The 25213-nt window shown below is 48.2% G+C and overlaps 1 long non-coding RNA gene across 1 annotated transcript; it reads right to left on the reverse strand.

The window, feature by feature from the left end:
- Positions 1 to 18767: 18767 nt before the first annotated feature.
- LOC140903169 (uncharacterized) lies at positions 18768 to 23731 on the reverse strand. Its single transcript, XR_012156174.1, has 2 exons — positions 23497 to 23731; positions 18768 to 18928 (listed from the first exon to the last, which is right to left on the reverse strand). It is a non-coding gene; the product is annotated as an uncharacterized lncRNA (long non-coding RNA).
- Between the last annotated feature and the right edge of the window lie 1482 nt (positions 23732 to 25213).

Raw genomic sequence — 25213 nt, forward strand, 5'->3', positions numbered from 1 at the left:
ACCGCAGCAGGTAACCCGGGGGGGGGCACCCAGGGGAATCGCTCCCCTCCACCTCCCTGGGCCTGAGCGCGAAGCCGCCGTCTGCTTCTCAGCCTCCCGCCCACCCCCCGGCTTCCCGTGCGAACAGCTGATTCGTGGGAGGGGGCGGAGAAGCAGAGCGGGGCAGCACATAACTTGGGGGCGGAAGTGGAGGCGGAGCAGAGGGGCGAGGAGCTGCTGGTGGGTGCTCTGCACCCACCAAACTTTCCCCGTGGGTGCTCCAGCCCCAGAGCACCCACAGAGTCGGCGCCTAAGGCGTCACTTTTGACGGGTTGTTAAATTTAGAAGCCCTTTTAGAAAGTGGTTCTAAAATGGCTTCTAAATTTAACAACCGGTTCCAGCGAACCGGTGCGAACCAGCTTCAGCTCACCACTGCTCCAGGGTGATTAAAAGGTCCTGGCTGCTGGGGAGAACAGATTCACTGCTTGCCTGCTGCACATTCTCCTCCTCCTCCTCCTCTTCCTCATCCACAAAATCCTCCTCCCTGTTGTGTGAGACTCCCCCCTTGCAGGTGTCCATGGACAGTGGTGGGGTAGTGGTAGGGTCCCCCCCTAGAATGCCATGCAGCTGATCATAGAAGCGGCATGTATGGGGCTCTGACCCGGAGCGACCGTTTGCCTCCTTTGTCTTTTGGTAGGCTTGCCTGAGCTCCTTAACTTTCACGCAGCACTGCTGTGTGTCCCTGTTGTAGCCTTTCCAACATGCCTTGTGAGATTTTGGCAAATATATTTGCATTTCTTCTTTTTGATCGGAGTTCGGCCTGCACAGATGCTTCTCCCCATACAGCGATCAGATCCAGTGTCTCCCTTTCGGTCCATGCTGGAGCTCGTTTGCAATTCTGGGGGGACGGCATGGTCACCTGTGCTGCTGAGTTTGCCACGCTGACCAAACAGGAAATGAAATTCAAAAGTTCCCAGGGCTTTTCCTGTGTACCTGGCTAGTGCATCGGAGTTCAAAGTGGAGCACTCTGGGATAGCTCCTGGAGGCCAATACCGTCGATTTGAGTCCACACTACCCCAAATTTGACCCAGCAAGGTCGATTTTAGCGCTACTCTCTTCGCCTGGGAGGAGTACAGAAGTCGATTTTAAGAGCCCTTTAAGTCAATGGAACGGGGTTGGTTGTATGAACACATTCATTTTTAAATCAACCTAATGCAGCTAAATTCGACCTAACCCCGTAGTGTAGATAAGGCCTCAGTGGTTAAGAAGAACAATTTTTCTCCTTCCTTCTTGTAACAACCTTTTATGTACTTGAAAACTGTTATCATGTCCCCTCTCAGCCTTCTCTTTTCTAGACCAAACAAACCCAATCTTTTCAGTCTTCCCTCATAGGTCATGTTTTCTAGACCTTTAATCATTTTTGTTGCTCTTCTCTGGACTTTCTCCAATGTGTCCACATCTTTCCTGAAATGTGGCACCCAGAACTGGACATGATACTCCAGTTGTGGCTTAATCAGCAGGGAGTAGAGCAGAAGAATTATATCTCATGTCTTGCTTATAACACTCCTGCTAATACATCTGTCATAACCATAAGGGTAGGCTAAAATTCCTCCTTACCTGTAAGGGGTTAAGAAGCTCAAATAACCTGGTTGGCACCTGACCAAAGGAACCAATGGGGAGAAAAATACTTTGAAATCTGGGAGGTGGGGAGAGGCTTTGTTTTGGGTTTTTTGTTCGTGTGGTCGTTCGCTCTTGGGGCTGAGAGGGACTGGACATCAATCCATGTCCTCCAAACCATTCTGAACCAGTCGCTCATATTACAGAAATTGTAAGTACAGCCAGGCAAGACGTATTAGTTTATCTTTGTTTTCTCAATTTGTGAATTTTCCCTTTGCTGGAGGGAGATTTATCCCTGTTTTGTTCTAACTTTGAAACTAAGGCTAGAGGGGGTTCCTCTGTGTTTTGTGCATCTTTTGTTACCCTGTAAAGTTATCTTCCAACCTGATTTTACAGAGGGAATCTTTACTTTCCTTTTTTTTTTTTTAAATAAAATTCTTCTTTTAAGAACTGATTGATTTTTTTTCAGTATCCAAAGATCCAGGGGTTTGGGTCTGCGTTCACTTTGTAACCAATTGGTTAGGATATTATTCTCCAGCCTCCCCAGGAAAGGGGGTGTAAGGGCTTGGGGGGATATTTTGGGGGAACAGGAACTCCAAGTGGTCCTTTCCCTGATTCTTTGTCTAAATGACTTGGTGGTGGCAGCGTACTGTTCAAGGACAAGGTGGAATTTGTGCCTCAGGAACGTTTTTAACCTAAGCTGGTAAAAATAAGCTTAGGGGGTCTTGCATGCGGGTCCCCACATCTGTACCCCAGAGTTCAGAGTGGGGAAGAAACCCTGACAACATCCCAGAATGATGTTCTGTTTTTTTGCAACAGTGTTACAGCGTTGACTCATATTTAGTTTGTGGTCCACTATGACTCCCAGATCCCTTTCTGCTATACTCCTTCCTAGGCAATCATTTCCCATTTAGTATGTGTGCAACTGATTGTTCCTTCCTAAGTGGAGTACTTTGCAGTTGTCCTTATTGAATTTCATCCTATTTACTTCAGACCATTTCTCCAGTTTGTCCAGATCATTTTGAATTATAATCCTATCCTCCAAAGCACTTGCAACCCCTCCAAGCTTGACATCCACAAATTTTATAAGTGTACTCTCTATGGCATTACCTAAATCATTAATGAAGATATTGAACAGAATTAGACTCAGAACTGATCCCTGCAGGACCCCACATGTTATGCCCTTCCAGCATGACTGTGAACAACTGATAACTACTCTCTGGGAACAGTTTTCCAACCAGTTATGCACCCACCTTATAATAGCTCCCTCTAGGTTACATTTCCCTAGTTTCTTTATGAGAAGGTCATGCGAGACAGTAGTAAAAGCTTTACTAAAGTCAAAATATACCACGTCTACTGCTTCCCCCCATCCATAAGACTTGTTACCCTGTCAAAGGAAACTATCAGGTTGGTTTGACAGGGTTTGTTCTTGACAAATCCATGCTATCTGTTACTTATCACCTTACTATCTTCTAGATGTTTGCAAATTGTTTGCTCAATTATTTGCTCCATTATCTTTCTGGGTACAGATGTTAAGCTGACTGGTCTGTAATTCCCCGTGTTGTCCTTATTTCCCTTTTTATAGATTGGCACTATATTTGCCCTTTTCCAGTCTTCTGGAATCTCTCCCATCTTCCATGAGTTTTCATAGATAATCGCTAATGGCTCAGATATCTCCTTGAGTATTCTAGGATGTATTTCATCAGGCCCTGGTGACTTGAAGACATCGAACTTGTTCTTTCCCCATTTTAGCCTCTGATCTTACCTCATTTTCACTGGCCTTCACTATGTTAGATGTCCAATCACCACCAACCTTCTTGGTAAAAACTGAAACAAAGAAGTCATTAAGCACCTCTGCCATTTCCACATTTTCTGTTATTGTTTTTCCCCCTCATTGAGTAATGAGCCAACCCTGTCCTTTGTCTTTGTCTTACTTCTAATGTATTTGTAGAAAGTTTTCTTGTTACCCTTTATGTCTCTAGCTAGTTTGCTCTCATTTTGTGCCTTGGCCTTTCTAATTTTATCCCTACAGACTTGTATTATTTGTTTAATTAAAGTACAATTACATGAAAGGTAACAAAGACATCAAGCAAAACAAGCAGGAGAAGACACTTAAACAATCACTCTGGGAGACAGAATCTGCACCCCAGGATTGCTAAGATTAAGATTTAGTCTCTAGACAGCGTGTTTTTATTTTGTTTTGTTTTGTTTGCAACCAGACCTGTCTCTTTCTCTCTTGTTTAGTATCACTTCAATCTCTGTTCTTTGTTAATAAACAGCCTTTTTTATTACAAAACCACCTCAGTGCTATGTATTAAAGTGCAGTGTGAGTCTTCAGCTAACCTTACAGGCTGGTATTTGCTCTGTCTCCTTGGAAGCAGCAAATTTAATAATTTCTGTGAGTGTCCAGGCAGAGGATCCAATCCAGATCCTCCCCCATTGCCGGGGTTCAGAGCCGGGGCTCTAGCCTGAGCAGGAACATCTACATTGTCATTTTTAGCTCCACAGCCTAAGCTCCGTGAGCCCGAGTCCATTGACCCTGCCTCTGAGACTTGGCGCCACGGGTTTTTCTTCACAATGTAGACGAACCCCAAGGCACAGAGTTGTCCTGCTTCAAGCTACCTCGCAACATTGATGCATTGATTCATCACCCCAAACCTGAGCTTCTCGTTTTCTGACACTCTCCAGGTTTCTATAAATCTTCCTCTCTGGTCACAGTGTAACGTTATGTCAACGCTCACATGAATGTCTTGTGTATAAATGTTTTGCCATTAAAATCAGACCTCCAAATGTTATCTGCTTGAAAGCCTGGGAATCAGCCAAATTTCCACAGAAAAAAAGCACTAACTGTTGCAAGATGTTGTAAACATATGGAAAAAATAGTACAATACAACATATATTTTTAAAAAGATAGATTGGCCTGGAATGCAGCTCAATCTCCAGGGGAAGGTCAAAGGCGCTAAAGTCTTCAAGATACTTGGGCCTGCTCCATCCTCTGATGCAATTTTGGAATAGTTGGCTGCCTGAATCAAATTTTCACTTACATACATTTCAATCCATAGACCTTTAAAAAAATCTTCTATTAGGCATATCCCTGCCTCAACTCTCTCCTTTTGAGCTGGAGCTCTAGGAAAGGCTGGTCTTGGAGAAAACGGGCCTTCATCTTTGCCATGTGCACTTAGATATTAGCTTAATTTTCTCTCCATCGTGTCACTGCTGGGGATCAGAGCCATTTGTGAAGTAATGCATTGCAACTGCACCAATCTCAGTTAAATGTTAGCTAAACAGATGGAAAGCCAGCTTATCTGCATTGTGTATGGAGTTATTGGGAGGGTCTGACACAGCTGTGTCCATGGATAATTAACCTATTGTGTGCTCCAGGCTTTCACCAATTCCTGGCCTTTTGGTTCCAAATAGACAAAGCTGGCAGATTCAAACCTAGGAAATCTACTGGAGAAGTGAGTGAATTGAAGCCAGTGCTAGCCCACTGGGGTTCTAAGCAGGTATACTTTTGTTCCCCCCTTTCCCCCGCCATACTAAAACAGGCAAGATCTTAAAATAAAAAGTGACTGGGAGCTGCTTGGGGCCCTAAGCAATTGTTTAGTCGGCTTATGCCTAGTGCCACCTCTGGAGCACAGTCTGAACACTGATCGGTACTGCACTGCACGCTCCTTTTGGCAGTGTGCAGAAGACGTATGTGGCTATTCCCCCAGCACGGGTAGGAGCAGCAGTGTAGATGGCGAGGATGCTTCGGTGAGTACAGTAAAAACCCGCCTGCAGCCTGTGTGTATGTATCCAGGTATGTACCCTACACAGCTCTTTACAGCCCAAGACGAGCCTCCCTGTCCGCATCGCCGTCTTGAGCAGTGCAGTCATGGGTGGTGGGTACTGGAGGATTCGGGAGGCTGAGCCTCCGTGAACGGGGAAAGAAATGCCCGATGCAGTGCGCCTCTCTTTGGAGGGAGGCATGATGCCTTTGAGCACCACCACTGGAATCTCCAGAGAAGTGGGGGGGCCACCAGTGCCTGAACTGTGGCCCCTGCCCACACTCTGTCCTGAGACCCCGTCCCCACTCGGCCTCTTCTCCCACGGCCCCACCCACACTGCACCCACGCCCCCTGAGGCCCCACCTTCGCTCCGCCTGTTCCTGCCCCCACTTTGTCTCTCCCCCCGAGACCCCACTGCTCGCTCCACTCCGCCCCTTCCCCCTCCTCCCTCGTCGCTTGCCCTTAAGGCAGGAGAAAAGTGATGGGGCCACATTAGCCGAGTGACTGCAGCATCGGCACACGCAGCAGCAGGCGGAGGAGTGGTTCTGCCTTTCACTGACTGGCCCAGCCCTGGGACTCCCCCTCCTGCTGTGTGGGTGCTGGAGCAACTCGCTAACGGGTGCCGGAATGGGGGGACCAGGGCCCCATTCATTTTTTCCTGCCTTAAGGGAAAGAGACAGGGGGAATGGGGCAGAGAGGAGCAAGCGGCGGGCGGGGGGCTCAGGGGAAGAGGATAGGTGCTGGAACTAGGGGTTCTGCCGCACCTCCTGGTTTGAAATGGTTTGCATTATATACAGAGTTTATAGTTTGGTTCAATGGCTCTCAGCACCCCATTATAAAACCTGTTCCAGCGCCCCTGGGGAGCGGGACCTTGGGACGAAGTGAGGGTGGAGCACGGGCAGGGCCTGATGGGGAGAGGCTGAGTGGGATCAGAGTGGGAGATAGAGCCACGGTCTAAGCACCGGTGGCCCCCACTTCTAGAGAGCTTCCTGCGCTTGCACCCAGCCTTCCCAAATGCAAGAGTCATGCACCACGTATGTCCCACTGCCTCCCCACTTCAGAGCCTTCCCCCAGCCCAGGGAACAACTCTGGGTCTGACAGCGGGAGGCAGCCAGGAAAGGCTCCAAGGACAGGTCGTTTTGATGAGGTTGTATTTCAGGAACTTCTTCTCTCACCAGGTTTCATAGAATCATAGAATCATAGAATATTAGGGTTGGAAGGGACCCCAGAAGGTCATCTAGTCCAACCCCCTGCTCAAAGCAGGACCAATTCCCAGTTAAATCATCCCAGCCAGGGCTATGTCAAGCCTGACCTTAAAAACCTCTAAGGAAGGAGATTCTACCACCTCCCTAGGTAACGCATTCCAGTGATTCACCACCCTCTTAGTGAAAAAGTTTTTCCTAATATCCAATCTAAACCTCCCCCACTGCAACTTGAGACCATTACTCCTCGTTCTGTCATCTGCTACCATTGAGAACAGTCTAGATCCATCCTCTTTGGAACCCCCTTTCAGGTAGTTGAAAGCAACTATCAAATCCCCCCTCATTCTTCTCTTCTGCAGGCTAAACAATCCCAGCTCCCTCAGCCTCTCCTCATAACTCATGTGTTCCAGACCCCTAATCATTTTTGTTGCCCTTCGCTGGACTCTCTCCAATTTATCCACATCCTTCTTGAAGTGTGGGGCCCAAAACTGGACACAGTACTCCAGATGAGGCCTCACCAATGTCGAATAGAGGTTGAATCATCTGAATGTTTCAGAGGCCGGGCATCAGCCCAAGCAGGAAACTCTAACTGCTATTTTTAGCACTGTAGCACGAACCCCGTGAGCCCAAGTCTGGAGCCCTGGCTCTGAGACTCGCGGCCGTGTTTTGTTTTGTTTTCTTATGTTTTGGTTTTTTGCAGCCTAGCCATACCCTCAGGCGATGTCAACACTGCACCCAGATCTGAGCACTCAGGTTAGTCCATCCTGGGTGTGAGCAAAGCCCTACCCATGTTACTGTATCCTCACTATTTCTGCACTCACTTGTGTGTGTCTGGGGTCCTATCCCATGGCTCTGTGTGTGAGGCACTCTAGGATTCTTTCCCAGTCAGTTGTGTCAATTGCGAGAAGACCTGTCTGTCCTTCAGGGGGATCTGGGGGACCATCAGTACTTGAGTGATTTGGCCTGTGTCCTCACTGTAGTGCAGATGGGTTCCAACCACATTAAAGCAGAACCTAGCTCTACCCGACCACTCCAGCTGAGTCAGCTAGCCCAGGTGTTAAGCACTTCCAAACCCTGTTTTTTCAGATTACAGACTAGCACCGTGTTAGTCTGTATCCACAAACAGAACAGGAGGACTTGTGGCACCTTAGAGACTAACAAATTTATTTGCATATAAGCTTTCGTGGGCTACAATCCACTTCATCGGATGCATAGAATGGAACATATAGTAAGAAGATATATATATACATACAGAGAACATGAAAAGGTGGAGTAAGAGGCTAATTAATTAAGATGAGCTATTACCAGCAGGAGAAAAAAAAACTTTTGTAGTGTTAATCAAGGTGGGCTGTTTAGACCGTTGACCAGAAGGTGTGAGGTTACTTAACATGGGGAAATACATTCAATATGTGTAATGACCCAGCCACTCCCAGTCTCTGTTCAAACACAAGTTAATGGTAATTAATTCAAACTCAGGAACCTATCCTTGCAACAAGCCCAATGTCAACTCTGTCCACATATTTATTCAAGTGACACCATCATAGGACCTAATCACATTAGCCACGCCATCAGGGGCTCGTTCACCTGCACATCTACCAATGTGATATATGCCATCATGTGCCAGCAATGCCCCTCTGCCATGTACATTGGCCAAACTGGACAGTCTCTATGCAAAAGAATAAATGGACACAAATCTGACATCAGGAATCATAACATTCAAAAACCAGTAGGAGAACGCTTCAACCTCTCTGGCCACTCAGTAACAGACTTAAAGGTGGCAATTTTGCAACAGAAAAGCTTCAAAAACAGACTCCAACAAGAAACTGCTGAGCTTGAATTAATATGCAAACTAGATACCATTAACTTGGGCTTGAATAGAGACTGGGAGTGGCTGGGTCATTACACACATTGAATCTATTTCCCCATGTTAAGTATCCTCACATCTTCTTGTCAACTGTCTAAATGGGCCATCTTGATTATCACTACAAAAGTTTTTTTTCTCCTGCTGATAATAGCTCATCTTAATTAATTAGCCTGTTACTCCACCTTTTCATGTTCTCTGTATGTGTGTGTGTATATATATACAGATAGATAGATATAGATATGTCTCGTCTTACTATATGTTCCATTCTATGCATCTGATGAAGTGGGTTCTAGCCCAGGAAAGCTTATGCTCAAATAAATGTGTTAGTCTCTAAGGTGCCACAAGTCCTCCTGTTCTTTTTGTGTTTTTCATAGGTTTTTGTATGTGGACAACAGGGGGATTAAGACTAAAACCCATGTCAAAGCCCATGTCAGTTGTGCAGTGTAGGAGTTCCTTCATACATGCTGGTTGGTAGCCTAGATCAGCTATACATACTGTTCTACAGAACTGAAATAACATTTTAAAAACTTGAATTATTAGGTTTTGAAGCTGTATCTTAGTGCTAGACACCAAATGAGCTCAGGGTCTGTCCAGTGATAGGAGTTTTATGCGGATTCTATCCATATTGTTTTCCCTATCTGTGGGCCAGAAAGCGTGGTAAGAAAAAGCAAAATTAAAAATGAGGTAAAGCATTATAATTTTTATTGCACTTTACCCATGCACTGAATGAAACAGGGATTCTGTGGTAAAAATAGCATGTGATTATGTAATTAAAGATTGTATCAAAATACATACATATGAGGTGAGTGCCCAGGCAACTTTAGTTCTGGAATTTTCTAACTCTTGAGTGCTTGACTTTGCAACCTTAACATTTCTTTTAATGTAATTTTATGAGTATTTTAATATATTTATCAATGATCAAGGAAGTAGCAAAATTTGCAGATGACACAAAATTATTTAGGTTAGTCAAAAATAAATGGAACCCTTCTGCCAGGTGGAGTCAGCAGCAACAATGAGCAGGTTCAATGCCTGGGGGGGGTCTCTTACCAACACAAAATGCAGCTGGCTGGAGCCCCCACCTAGTAATTTGGGAAAACTAACCCCCACCACCAGATAGAAACACCTCTCATTCACCTCTTCACTGGCATGTGGCATCTCTACCCCTGCTTAGCAAGTGAGGTCAGGTTAGGGTGACCTCAGTCAGGGCAGGCTAAGCACGGTGCTGCTGCCCTTTACTTGTACAATCAGGATCATAACATTTTATTACCCTGCATTTGAATACAGAGCGATTTGTAACCCAGAATCAGCCAAAATTGATAAAATTTTGGCAAAGCAGCTGAATCTTCCGCGCACCTAGGCAGAGTAGGCGTGTCTATACAAACACGATTGGCTCCTGAAGTCTTTTCCTCCAGGTCATCACTAGATGTCAGAGGAGAGCTCATTCAGATCCTGTTTACACTAAGAAGACTATTTAGAAACTTCCAAAGGACATAAGCAAGCTAAATTAATGGTTAACATGATGGCAGAGGAAATTCATTGTTCACAAATGCAAAGTAATGCACATTGGAGGTCTCAATTAAGAATAACTACCCAGGAAAAGGCTCTGGAAATCACTGTGCTCAACTCTACAGAAAGCCCTCCTCAGTGTGTGTTAGTGCTCCAAAGAGCAAGCAAATATGTGAAAGCATAAAGCACAAGATGGAGAACAAAACCAAATATCACACTGCCATTGTATACATCTGTGGTACGCCTCTCACTGTCTCCTATAAAAGAATATCATAGAAACAAAAATGGTTCAGACACAGGTGATGAAAATGGTTAGACCTGGAATGATTTTGAGAATAGGAGAGACTGAAAATCTGGATTCATTTAGTTTAGGGAGGAGATAAATAAGAGGGCTTATGTAAAATAAATAATGATGTATGGAATGTAAACCAGCTGCTCCTATTTCCCCTTGCCTGTAATACAATAACAAGGGGACATTCAATGACACTGAACATTTACAAATGTAAAAGGAAATACTCTTTTACACAATGCATGGTTAACCTGTGGAATTCATGGCCACAAGAGCTCATCAGTGAAATTTTATAAAGTATTTGACAGTTATGTGGATAATGAGAACAGCCCCAATTACATTAGACTAGATATTGGGGGTTTAATTAAGGGATATAAACCCGCCTGCTTCTGAGCATAAGCCAACCACTAATTTATGGGGTTAGGAAGACACTTCCCCTGGAAGCAGGGTATTATATTTGACCACTATGGGGTTTCCTGAACCTTCCTGTGAAGCAGCTGGCACCGGTCACTATTAAACACAAGCTAATGGACTAGATGCACCACTGTTCTGATCCAGTCTGGTGTTTCCTATAGACCCATGTTGAATTATGGGGTATTCTAAACATAGGGAAAAAATCTAGTAAACTCACTGAAATTCCTCATGATTAAGGAATAAGTATTAGGGAAGTCAACAGGCTGAACCACAGTGCATAAAGTTAAGCATGTGCATAAGACTTTTCAGAAATAGGGCCTAGATGACAACGGAACTATCAGCAATAACCAGCATTGGGAGTTCACAAAGAACAAACTCATTTGCTTCCTTTGTTCTCATCAGAAAATTAGTGGAAGAAGGAAGTGTAGTCGATGCAGTTTAATTAGACTTCTGACATAGTGACAAATTGAATCCATATTGTATGAGATTTTGAGTAGCATGGATATGATCATTATCAGAGAGACTGAAAACTGGCTGAAATATCATGAACAAAAATCAGGGATAAGCAGAAATTTATTCAGCTGGTTGTTGGTTTCTAATGAAATTCCACTGGATTCCATGGTAGCTCTGACCTTGGTTAACATCTTTATTAGAGATCTTGAAGAAGGGTAAACAGTACTTTAATTACATTTACAGAGGATACTGAATAGCATACAGAGAAGCAGGGATTATTGGAGACTGGGAACTAATTGCTAAGGGTCCTAGAATGGTTAGAAATATGGGCAGTAAATAACTAAATGAAATGCAACCCTGAAAAATACAAGAGAGTATATCTGGGCAGAGACATTGGAACAAAGATCCAGCGAGAAAGAGACACCAGTAATGCCAAAACAGACCTGGGGGTGAGAGTGCATAGCAATGGACTTGCAGAAAGGGAGAAAAACAATGCCGTTTTGGACTCTGCATACAGAGATTTCATGTCACACAGCAGGGAAAGAGTCATTGCTTTCTGTGTGAAACTGAAGCACTGCAACTAAAATATTGTACACAGTAATAATAATTATACGTTTCTATTGCACCCTGAAAAAAATCCACACCACTTTACAAACCATAAATGGACATTCCCCTCTTCACTTTTCCGCTGTGATTGTTGAGGAGACACCTATGCTGGACCCCACTCTTTCCTGGTCAGACCCGTGTGCTGCTGTCCACAACGGCCATGTCTGAAGTAAAGCTGGTTGGAATGTTGGGTCTTCAGTGGGTTTTGGGATGACAAATGACATTTTTGTCAAAACTGACACGTTTAAACATGTCTTTTCAACAAAATTTCATTTAGAAAAAATAAACCATTGTGATTATGTCAAAATGTCTCAACCTTTTTGGGACATTTTAATTGTTTCTTTGCAAAATGAAATTAGTTGTTTTGTTACATCTATTGTTTAAGTTTAAAAGGATTGAAATCAGAATGAAATGCTTTGATTTAATAAATGGTTGATTGTCACCATGACAAATGGTTAACAATGGATGCTGCTAGGCTGCATAGTTGGAGCAGCGTTCACTATATTTGTTAATGTCAGAGGGATCTGGCCAAGGTAGGTGAACAGACAACTCAATAGCAGATGAAATTTGAGGTTAACAAATGCAAAGTAATGCTACAGCATTCAAATCACAGCACTCTAAAGGACAGACAAACTCACAACCTTCTCCCTTCCAGCATGGAACCCCTAATACCAGATTAACCCTTCCCCAGGACAATGGCCACACAGCATCCCCATGCCCCAATTTAAAGCGTTCCGAGTAACTACGGCAAAGCAGTGGATGAGCAGAGTACATTGATCTCAGAACAAGTGGTGGGATTGGCTGTCCCAGAGCCGTCTCAGCTATGAATCATAGAATCATAGAGCTGTCGATCCCTGAGCATGCCACACTGCACAGGGAGGCAAAGGGTCTTCCCGCCTGGAGAGAGGAATGTGCTGGCTCTTGGGCTGCATGTGAAGGGGGGTGACAAGCAGTCAGGCGGAGCAGGACATTCCTCACCGTTATCAGGAGGCAAGTAACTGATACCCCGACTAGAGGTGGGAGGAGTGTTATCCTTCTGCCGGAAGGATAACAAACACTGTGTGCTGTAGTGGGGACCGCCTGGCCTTAGACAGTTAGAAAGTCAATATTAAAACCATCTGGGCCGCAGATTTTCCAGATTGTCAATTAAAAATTGCAGAATCCTTCTCCCCTCTGCCCCCAACACACTCCCTTTTGCCCCCTCTTTTCACACTTCACTCCCCCCACTCCACTTAGACTTTCCCTTGCCCCCAGCCTCTCACATGTCCTCTTGCCCCCTGCACCCGCACCTCCAACACGTCCCCTTGCTCCCCCACACCCCTCTCCCTCCCTCCCTCCATACTGCCTTGTTTCATGTTCTGCAGTGGAGAAATCTCGTCCTCAGACTGTACTAAGGGAGATAAATCATCAACCGCCATCTCAGCAAATGTCCCCAAGGTGCAGTAGAGCACTTCCCCGTGCTGCCCAGATACTCTCAGGGCTGTCTTCTCCAGAACGAGATGGGGAGACAGGACTCAGCATGAACAGGGCTCATCTGACAGGGTTTTGCCTGGCAAAATAGAGATACTACTTGCTTATCTACTTCACAGGGAAGCTGTGAGGATGAATTAGTTCATGTTTGCAAAGCTTTATGTAAATACTAAGTGTTGCTATTCACATTATAGGTGGGGCTGGAAGCAATGCCCATAGTTAACATTACCCAACAGCCTCCATTATTAGACTGTTTTCAATTGCTTATAAGTCTGCTAATCTTTACCCAGGGGGCTGACATTTTCTGTTCATTAGTTTATGAGTTAAAATTAAAGAAAGATGGGAAAATAAGGAATTTTTAAGAGACAATCTTTTAATCTCATGCTTCATGGGTCCCTCTAGCTTATAAATGGCTCTTTACTAACCTTTAAGGGCTCCCATGGAGTTTAAATGCATTTAAAACTCTGGGAATTAAATTAATTTGAAGAAATTATGTTGCAATTAAGGAAAGTTGCTAACGCCTGCTGCATCTAATTGTTATAATTGTAGTCAGAGTCAGGTCAGTGTCCTAGGTCTTTCTCAAGTGGGGCCATTATGACATTCCAGGCAGCTCAACTAACCATCCTCGTCTCCATGTAGCCATTCTGTTGGATGAAACAATGGACTTTGGAGTGTTTAACAGTCGGGTTGGTGATTATCAGACTTGAGCAAATTTAACTGTGTGTGTGTGTGCACGTGCGTGTGCGGCATTGTGAAGAGGAAGAAATATATTGAGGCCAACCCATGTACCAAGACCAAGGGTCCAGGGTGAGATTTTTCAAAGCCACCTAAGAGATGTGAATGCTGAATTCCCTGTAAAGCTAATGGCCGTGCCTGCAAAGTCTCAACCCTAAGGGAAGATTTCTAAGGCTGTGCCATTATCAGCAACTGGAAAACGAGGATGTGACTGGGAATGAGCTGCCCCTTCCCCATTTTAACTGCAGGGTTTTCTCCCGGGAAATGCTCGAATCGGGCCATGGAAGAGACACGTGCAGGATACCAGCTTTGCCTTCCGGGGAAGAGGAGGGAGGGAGCAAGGGGAACTGGCCTGTATTATCACAGCCCCCATTTGAGGTATGTCAGACCTGCTCGTGTGCAATGAAGTTTCCTCAGCTGGCTCCATGGGGCTCCTTCCTGAACTCCCTGACGAAGCGTCTGTGTCTGTGGTGCTCCCCTCAAGATGCCAGCAGAATGCTCCTTTCTTTGCAGTCTCGTCTAATGGAGTTGAAACGCCACCCGCACTAACGGTGGCCGTGAATTAACCTCCACTTCCAGCTCTTCACCTGCAACTTGGCTGCCAAAGCTTCAAAGGGAAGTGCCCTTTTCACCAAGCCCCACACTAGGGTGACCAGTCAGCAAGTGTGAAAAATCGGGACGGGGTTGGGGGGTAATAAGTGCCTATAGAAGAAAAAGACCCAAATATCGGGACTGTCCCTATAAAATAGGGATATCTGGTCACCCCACCCCACGCTGGCCGCTGTGCCGTCTGTGAATGTTCCCAACTCCACCACGGGTAGGGGCTGCCAACGCGGTCATCGCTGGCATCCTAACGCTCCTGCTGGAGTCCTAGCTAAAACCCTCATTCATCTGAAAGGGAGCAGAGGTAGGCCAGGACTGAGAGCTTTGGAAAATTCCACCCTTAGAGTTCAAAAGAGCATTCCTGCTCCCCCTTTGCCTTGGGGGGGCCCCACATGCCCAGGAGCAGTGCTGCCTCCAAAGCCCACACTGCAGCTGCTGCTGGTTTTTCATTTTGCTAGTTACAGACTCCGCAGGAGGTAATGGCTCGAGCCTTTTTGTAACACCAAGTCTGTCACCCAGACTTCGCTCCCCTCCACTAGCTGCTTGGCTGCGCTCCCTTAGAAAGCAGCCTCGTTTTTCTTGCGTTATTTCTTGCATTGCACTTACTTTAATTGACAGGGTTTGAAATAAGGATTCAATTAGTCCCCACAAAAACACTGTCTGAGATGGAAGGGGCAGAGGATTCAAAGAAAAGAGTCTGGTTACAAAGCATGCATTGAGGTTTCCTTGGCTATAAAGCTGCTTTCAGACCTCTCTCACCACATCCTGGTGACCTCTTGGGTCTCTGACCGCATTTTCCTCCTTTCAACACCTCTTCCTATTCAGAGATCACCAGGCTACGAAAGGCCCTGCTGCAGAGTCTGTCTGCAGGACCCCCACTCTGCTCTGACTTCCCCCAGGGACAGATGCTGGGGATGTCACAGGAGAGGAGCCCAGTCATGAATGGGGCATTATTAGGGAACAGTTTCAATAGACAGTTGTCCCAGCTCACCTCACCCTGAGGCAGAAAGAGTCTTTTTAGGTGTTTAAAGTTTCATTGATTCCTTCCTTCCCCTGTCAAGAGTGCTTTCTTCCTGCCCTGGCCTCCTTAGTTTACATTTCCTTCCTTCACCCTTTGATTCCATGAAAGGTGAAGGGTCTCCCTTCCATAGCCCCTGAAAATCCAACAGACGCAGCTCATTCCCTGTTCTAGTTTGATTTCAATGAGATCTCCAGCGCCATTCTCTCAGCTGAGCAAGTGGCCTTAGCACACTAAGGCAGAACGGAGCTTTCTGGTCTACCAGGCTGAATGAGTAGAGCTCTGAGTGCATACAAAATCTGTATCCGCATCCGATCTGTGAGCCGCACACATAGTCCATGGATAGCCGCAGATTTGCAGGGCTCTCTGAATGAGGATGCCCATCCGATGGGAAGCAGAGTCTTCTGGGCAGGGTTGGACATTATTTCTCTTTGGAAAACCTCTAGCTCATCTTGGGCAATACCAGAAGCAAACAATATAATCATCTGCAGCTCAGCTTCTTGCCGTTGCTTTTCACTGCTGGGAAAGTGGAAGGGGAACATGTAGCACACACTACATCAAAGCAAATTAATCTAGCGAAGACTCTGGCAAGCTAAAATCATGTGGATGAAGTGTGCGAAGGATGATGACAAATCTTAGGCAGAGCTGGGAATAAAATGGAAACTATTTTATTCAAACTGTATCATTAAATGAATGGAATAAATGATCAGACTAATACCCCTGTGACCTATTCTTCCAGCTCTGCAAACCGGGTGAGCAGTGAAAACAGTATTGGTTGAATAATTTAGGCCAGGTCTACACTACACACTTACATCGCTATAACTGTATGTAAAAAATCCACCCCCAGAGCGATGCAGATAGGGTTAGACAGGGCTATGGCGAGGGGAGGGCTTCTTCCATCCACATAGCTATCGCCTCTTGAAGAAGTGGCTTAACTCCTCCGATTGGAGAGGCTCTCCGCATAGTAGCGTCTTCACTGAAGCACTCCAGCATTTGAAATGTAGACCTGCCCCTATCCTGATGCTGTTGTGGAATTCACTGAATGAAGGCTGAGCCAGTTCCTCCTAAGACTCAGGGGAGTGATTGCGCTTGCAGAGGTCTGTGTCTCGCATTGACCAGCTGATCATCATCTGAAAGCACATCCTGTGCACGATATCTGAAAGTCTCTCATTCATGGGGGGGTAGGGAGAGGCTTTCTGGCTTCCTTGCAAGCGCCACACTATGTGTGAGGAAAATGAGCCCTCATTTCAAAGAGGGGGCAAAGTGCAGAATGGGTCTGCCAGGCCCCTTACTAATCCAATGGCTGGGGACAGGGTAAGGGGCTGAGGTGCGTCTTCCAGGAAAGAAGGAGATGCTGAGATGACAAGCTGTGTTTTCAGAACTATGGTAGGGCAAGAGAAGATGTTAGATGCATTTCTGACCTTCATGTGAAGCCCTGACAGAGAAAAGAGGAGTAGCTGGGGAACTTGGCCGAGTGCTCCACGCTGGGAAAGAACCATCTGGAGGAAGGCCTGGAGCTAGGCGCAGAAGGAGTTAGGCACGGCTCACAAAGCCTGAGCGAGGTTCCCTATACTGGGCATGGGGAGAGGAAGGGCCTTAGACTGTGATTCAGAAAAGTCCACACAGTAGGCAGGAAGCTGCCTAAGCTAGCCAAGGGGAGATGCTGAGAGGAGGGGTGTGAGTGAAGCCCCACCCCTCTCTTGGAGCTAGCTGCCCATGTCCAGGCTGCAGGGAGGCGCCTAGTTCTGCTAGCGGTCCTCCGCAGGGAACCCTCTTTGGGGTTGGGAGCCTCTGCCATTGCTGCAAGAAGCTGGAGTGGCAGGGCAGGAGACCACACTCATAATGTTTAGCCCAGCGGTTCACGTTCTCATCTAGGATGTGGAAGAGGGAGAAGGTGTCTGAACAGGGCTGTGCCAGCTCTCAGGGGAGTGCCCTGACCCCTGGGCTATGCGACAGTCTGATGTGGGGTGCCCTAGGTCTCTCCTGTGCTGAAGCTGCTCTAGTGTGGATAGATACGTAAAGAGTACCTGGAGCAGGAGGTCACCACATCCCGGGGCTGTGCTCCAGCTAGCCAGCGCCAGAGTCATTCTCATGCATGTGCTCTCTTGCGTTCTCTGGCCCAAGTGGGGCTATTTATCCACAGTGGGGCAGCTTCAGCAGGAGAGACTGAGAGGGTCCCCCACCAGAACAGCCAATCGCTCAGTGGTTAGAGTGTTCCTTCTCCTTTGGCTGGTTTGTGCGAGCTCACCTGAGGGGCCCAATCCACTAGACCTGCTCAGAAGCTGCCTGCTGGATGGGGCCCTGCACAGGAGTTAGGTGTCCAAACACCTATCGCCCCCAGGTTGTGAATTGCTCTGGGGCTTAGGTGAGAGTTGGTGCTTGGATGCCCAGAGGCACAGGAATGAACTCTGTCTGTTCTGAAAACGTCTAGGGTCTCAGTAAGCAGGGTCCCAGCTCCTCATACAATGCTGGTCAGTATAAAAATCTACCCCACTGACAGACACTGATGTGCTCTGTACGTTGGAGCTGAGTGATTGCCTCAGAATGGAATATGAAAACTCACCCAAATTAAAAAAAAAAAACAATCAAGCCTGCTTCAGCTGTGCCCCTTTCCTGTTCACTTCCTGTGACTGCTTTAGGGAGCTCACTGGCAGAACTGCCCAGAAAACAGCACATTTTCAACAAATATTACAGAATATTCATAACACAAATGGTGAACTCCTCAACTTTCATTCTGGATTTACGAAGAGTTATCTTCATCCAGCCAGAAACGAGATAGATACAATGTGACTCATGTGACCAGCGCAGCCTGAATTTCACATTTCAGATACTGCATACCCACAAAGATCTGTTTGTGAGCAACAAAAATCTAGTCCAAAAGAAGGTGAGACAATAATTCTGTAAAAGGAATACATTTACCCTAATGGGGAAAAGGCTAACTTTATTGAATAAATTATTTGCTATTAATTATTTACTCAGCTGTACTGTACATAGATACCCACCCCCGAGCAGGCGCCTCACTCAGGATGTGTGGGGGGGGGGGGGGGGAGAGAGAGCGTGACACACACACACACATATACGCTGTAGACACAGAATATTTGGTGTTTTGCAGGTCAGCCAGCTAGAGCACTCGTGCAGTGCTGGACACAAGTAATTCGTCCAGGATTGCATGAAAAATATGGATTTACTTTGTAGAGTAAATTAAATCTGCCTAGTTGTATTTAAGTTAATGTGAAAGACATGATTGCAGTCAGTATGGCTTTTATTTAATAAAAATCAAAAGGTACAGGATGGGGTTGTTTACATCACTGCTCTTCAGAGGGGTACAGCTTACGCTGTCTGGCCTAGGCAGGCTCCATCTGTTACTCATGGAGAATTGGCAGGAACGGCTTCCATTGTCATCCGCTGTGTAACGAGAAACAATCATGGGTGAAACAAGCAATGTAATTAAGCAGGACTGCAGTAAATTGTGAAATGCACCCCCACTTGATGGAGAATGTGAGGGAGCTGCTCCAGGAACCTGTTGGGGAGCTTTCCACATTAGCTTTGGAATCCATCAGCGCTGACTTGTTTTATTCTGCTAACTATACACAGAAACAAACCCCATCATCATAGACGGGATGCCAGGGGAGCCTTTCCCTAGACCTCGGGGCAGGTGCAATGCCAGCCCCACCTGCCCATAAAGCTATTAGAGCCAAAACCTGTGAAGGTCACATCATTTGCCAACAATACATTGTGAGTTGAAATTAATATCAACCGACCAACAGCTATGATCCTATGTAGCATCTGTCACCCTACAACACCTCACAAATCACATGCAGGATTCACTTCCCCTACTGAAATGCCACTGTCTCTGACATGAAATATGGCAGTTGTTTCACAGTGCTCGGGAACATCACGCAGAAGTTTAGAACCGGAAGTGAAGAAGGGTAATGTATTAAATTGACAGCAGAATGTGCCTACCAAAACCAGAACTTGGCCAGGGCTCTGGGTTCAATGACCCGGCTCTCACACAAAGTGCTCTCAGATCTTTAATGATGATGAATAAGGAGGGCTTCCATCGCATTCAAAAGATGGCATGGCCAGCAAGAGTGAGGCCTCTAACCTCATGCTGGGGTACTGCACGACTCACTAGGCAGAGTGCCGCATTCTAACCCTAAGCAGTACTTCCGGCACCGCCTGCCGTAGATTTTCCTTGCTGGTCTCCCAGCCAAGTCCTTACCCAGCCCACCCTTGCTCATCTTGTGAGATCTGACCAGATTAGTCCAATAAAAGAGTGCTGTTAACTCCTCGGTAATCTGCCCATGGGAGAAGAGTTGAAAAATTCCTGGTGATCTGATCATTAGCAAACAAACCTCTACAGGCTCCCCTGGGTTTGATTTCTGGGCCCTCTTTGGCTTCAGAATATTCAGAATGACTCTATATTGCATGCAAAGTCAGTGAGGTGTGTGAGAATTGTGAACTAAAGCCTGCATGTTTGGACACACAACACAGCCAATGGGCAGCTGGGTGACATTTTGCACACACACAAGCATGGAACATGACCATGGATTTCAGTTCTGCACAGCTCTATTCTCCACCAACTCTCTGGATCAGCTTCTAAAACGATGTCAATGGTGCAGTAATTCAATTCTGAGCGCTCTCCTTTGTGGGCCTGGGTTCTACAGCCCCAGACGCTCCTTACACTTTAAGATGTTCTGGGTGTAGCACTCGGGGCAAAATGGGATTCCTCTGACTTTATTTTAGGAGCATTTCTCTTAACTAGCGAACTGAGCCATGGCTGAACCGCACCTATTCACTTTTGGGTGTGTTAAAATAGCAGCAGATTGGTCTAAGAGGAAATGTGGGGCTTCTGGTACAAATGGCAGCAAAGCCAGAGCTTGGGCACGCTCTTGCCATGGATCTGAGTGTAGAATCATAGAATATCAGGGTTGGAAGGGACCTCAGGAGGTCATCTAGTCCAACCCCCTGCTCAAAGCAGGACCAATCCCCAATTTTTGCCCCAGATCCCTAAACAGCCCCCTCAAGGATTGAGCTCACAACCCTGGATTTAGCAGGCCAATGCCCAAACCACTGAGCTCTCCCTGTACCTGTGTAGGTACAACGCACTATCAGACATCTGAGATTTGGAAGCTGGGCATTTTAAATCCCATCTTTTAAAGTGCCTGTGGCATTACCTCTCAAGAAGAAGATTTTCCTTGCACGATGGGATTTAAAATGCCCAGCTTCCAAATCTCAGATGTCTGATCGTGCGTTGTGCCTTTGGAAATGTGCCCCCGAGAGGTTGGTGCTGGTATGTGGGAAGGAGACCAAGAGACTGTGGGATCAGAATGAATGTACAGATTAATGAGTGGAGAGGTAGATGAACAAGTAAGTGACTGTGAGCAGGGTACGAAGTCAGACTCTTACCTAGAGCTGGTGGGAAATTGGAAGACCCTTCCCATAGAAAAGACTGCTATTTTGACCTTGATTTCATCCACAGGCGCCAGTTTCCTTTGGATCCTGGGGGTACTCAACCCCCTGCTCTGCCCCAGACCCTGCCCCCACCTGACCCCTTCCCCCAAGTCCCTACCCCCACCCTGCCTCTTCCTGCCCAGTTCCTGCCCTCCCCCAAGTGTGCCCTGTCCCCACTCGTCCCCGTCCCCCACAGCACCTCCTGTACATGGCAGAACAGCTGATCCATGGCAGGCAGGAGGCCCTGGGAGGGAGGGGGAGGTGTTGATCAGTGGGGAGGGGGAAGGCACCGCACCCACAGATTCAGAGCCTATGGTTTCATCTCCATTTGTGATGAAAAACTGAAATATTTCACAGAATGGAAAATTACAACAACAAGAATCAGTACTGTCCTGGTGCTAAAGGCCAGAAGGAAGCACCAGACCATCTGACCACCTGCAGATCACAGGCCACCAGCCCCACCCAGCCCCCATGCACCGAACCCGACAACCGACATGAGACCACGGTATTACGGCTCACAGGAGACTAAACCTCTCCGTGCCACAGGCAGAGAACAGGACCGGGCCAAGGGGCCCCAGTGCCCGAGTCCCCGGAATGGCAGGGAAATGAGTAAGTGAGAGGTACCCAGAGAACCCTGGCAAGTTACCCGCACCCCCACACTGCAGAGGAAGGTGAAACTCCCCCCAAGGTCACTGTCAGCCTGACCTGGAACAGAATTCCTCCCTGACCCACGCTGGGCGATGAGTTAGCCCTGGACATGGGAGCAAGGGCCAGCCAGCTGCACACTTGAGCGAGAGCTCACGGCCCTGTCCTTGTCCCTCCAGTGACCCATCCCTGAGGCTTTAAAGGAGAGAGAGAAAGAAAAAGAGAATACACTGGGCGGGAAAGCCCCATCCTGACCCCTGCTGGCAGCGGGTTGAAACCTGGAAGCATGAGATTTTAGGAAAATCAGCGATGTTGGGATGTTTTGTTTAGGCTCACAGTATTACCAACTGCAAAAGTTCAAAAAACACAAGTCAGACCCTAAAAATCATGAGCTGGGCCCCAAAATCTTGAGATTTTTAAACCAGAAATGTTATTTTGGTCTTTTTGATCCCCACCATCCAACCCCAGTGCAGGGTCAACAGAACGGCGGGGGGGGGCAGGGCAGAGGCCCATGGCCCTCCCACCTTTTTGTCGGCCATAAGGGTGAGCAACAGCAGGGAGCAGTTGGAGAGGAGTGAGTGAGGGACAGGGTTCTGGGGGGAAGAGATGGTGCGGGGGGAAGGGGCGGTGCAAGGGCAGGGCTCAGGGAGAAGGCGTGGTGCAAGGGTGGGGCTATGGGGAGAAGGGGTGGTGCGAGGATGAGACCTCGGGAAGAAGGGGCGGTGCGAGGGTGGGGGTCAAGAAGAAGGGGCAGTGCGAGGGTGGGGGTCAAGAAGAAGGGGCAGTGCGAGGGCGGGGCTCAGGGAGAAGGGGCGGTGCGAGGGCGGGGCTCAGGGAGAAGGGGCGGTGCGAGGGTGGGGCTATGGGGAGAAGGGGTGGTGCGAGGATGAGACCTCGGGAAGAAGGGGCGGTGCGAGGGTGGGGGTCAAGAAGAAGGGGCAGTGCGAGGGCGGGGCTCAGGGAGAAGGGGCGGTGTGAGGGCGGGGCTCAGGGAGAAGGGGCGGTGCGAGGGTGGGGCTATGGGGAGAAGGGCAGTGAGAGGGCAGGGCTCAGGGAGAAGGGGCGGTGCGAGGGTGGGGGTCAAGAAGAAGGGGCAGTGCGAGGGCGGGGCTCAGGGAGAAGGGGCGGTGCGAGGGCGGGGCTCAGGGAGAAGGGGCGGTGCGAGGGCGGGGCTATGGGGAGAAGGGGCAGTGCGAGGGCGGGGCTCAGGGAGAAGGGGCGGTGTGAGGGCGGGGCTCAGGGAGAAGGGGCGGTGCGAGGGTGGGGCTATGGGGAGAAGGGCAGTGAGAGGGCAGGGCTCAGGGAGAAGGGGCGGTGCGAGGGCGGGGCTATGGGGAGAAGGGCAGTGAGAGGGCAGGGCTCAGGGAGAAGGGGTGGTACAGGGGTGGGGCTTTGGGGGCGGGGCAATGCAGGGGTCAGGGCTACAGTTCGAGCTCTGGTGGCTCCCCGACTTTTAGGAAGCTTCCGCCCCCTCCTGCCCCAGTGTGTATGTGACAATGACTTGTTGCCAGTTCTCCCAAATGTGCTGAGTAAGATCATGCAGGAAGCTCTTGCCGGATCCAACTGAGATCAAATTACACAGATTTGTATAAAATGTTCCCTGACCGTGTGGCTCTGTTGGAGCAGTCAAGCTAGGGTTGCCCACTTTCTGATTGCAGAAATCGAACACCCTTGCCCTGTCCCCTGCCCTGCCCCTTCTCTGAGGCCTCACCCCCTGCTCACTCCATCCCCCCTCCCTCCGTCGCTCATTCTCGTCCGCCCTCGCTCATTTTCACCAGACTGGGCAGGGGGTTGGGGTGTGGGAGGGGGTGAGGGCTCTGCGAGGGAGTTTGGGTGCAGGAGGGGGCTCGGGTTGGGGTGCAGGCAGCGATTACCTCTGGCAGCTCCTGGAAGCGGTCAGCATGTCCCTGAGGCCCATAGGCGGACGCGCAGCCAGGAAGCTCTATGTGCTGCGTCCGGCCGCAGCACCGCCCCTGCAGCTGACTGAAGCTGCCAGGGTCCCTTTTCGACAAGGTGTTCCAGTCAAAAAACAGACACCTGGCAACCCTAAGTCAAGCAGTCCAGCAAAGCAACAAGGGGCAGAGCAATTTATCTTGGGATCATCCCAAACTGCACAGCTAGGGTTGCCAATTTTGGTTGGACACATTCCCAGAGATTTCATCACATGACATAATTTTTAATGAAAGATTCATCTTTAATTCCTGGAGACTCCATGACAATCCTGGAGGGTTGGCACCCCTATGCACAACTCCTCTGAAAATGGGAGTTGTTATAACCAGAGGTGAGTAACCCTGGATTCTGGTTAGGCAATAAAACCACTTTGTCTGTTCTTAGACGCCTCACAGTCTCTTTGCCATCCCCCTTCTCCTGCAAGCACATTCCCAAACAACAAGAATGGTGGTTACGCAGAATCAGCTCAAGCCCCCACGCAGTAACATGGGAAAATTCCACACCACCCCGGGAGCCTCTGAGAGGCAATCCTTCCCCACTCGCAAGCACAGAGTTTGAGTGTAGAAAAGAAACTTTTAATGAAAGGAGGGAAGCCACCCAACATTAATTAGGGAAAATGCTGCAAGCGGGATTCATAATCATAACACTGTGAGCAGGACGCTCACCCCAGAGTGCGTGGGGCAGAGCCTTCCACCTTGGGTATCTGAGTCCTAAAACCAACAGTTCCTTTCCTGTGCCCCCTCTGCTCCCTCACCGTACCCCACTCACAGTCATTGTCCTTGGTCAGTGAGGACCCAGGGTTCAGAGGCGCATCTGTGTGAGTTCCCCTCCCACCTGGGGAAGAAGGCACCTTGCTTGCTCCACCATCTGAGCACTTGCTCTGGCTGGCCGTCCCACCAGCCACGGTTCCTCTCCACTGACCACGCTGCCAGCCGCTCGTTCCTCTCTGCTGGCCGCCTCGCCAGCCACGGTTCCTCTCCACTAGCTGCTCTGCCAGCTGCTCATTCCATGCCACTCCCCACCTCACCAGCCGCAGTTCCACTCGCTGGTCACCTTCTGCCACCTACTTCTCTGCTCTGACCTCTGCAGGTCAGTCTCTTGAGGTTCACCCAGCTCTTCGTGATTGTCAGCTCTGAGACTGGGCAGAGACACTGTCCCACAAGCACTTACAGTAACAAAAGGCTCCTAATGGAGACCATTTAGCTCTATCTTTGCACAGCGGGGAGGAACAGGTTAAACCAGACTGGGGACTCTAAGGGCATGTCTACACTTACCTCCGGAGCGATCGATCCAGCAGAGGTCAATTTATCGCCTTTAGTGAAGACGTGATAAATCGACCCCCGAGCGCTCTTCTGACTCCACCGGAGCGAGAGGTGCAGGTGGAGTCAATGCGGGGGCGTCAGCTGTCAGCCTACCACAGTGAAGACACCGCAGTAAGTAGATCTAAGTATGTCGACTTCAGCGACGATAGTCACGGGGCTGAAGTTACGTAACTTAGATCAATAGCCCCACCCAAGTGTAGACCAGGCCTGTCCACACCTCTTAGCTGGGACACCTGTTCCCACCCCTCTTTGCTTTCACAGGGGTCTGGCATTTGAGCCCGTGGCTTAACGAGGCCCTTTCAGCACAATTCTGCTCCCC

Source organism: Lepidochelys kempii, chromosome 25 (genome assembly GCF_965140265.1).
Source record: "Lepidochelys kempii isolate rLepKem1 chromosome 25, rLepKem1.hap2, whole genome shotgun sequence".
Lineage (NCBI taxonomy): Eukaryota > Metazoa > Chordata > Testudines > Cheloniidae > Lepidochelys > Lepidochelys kempii.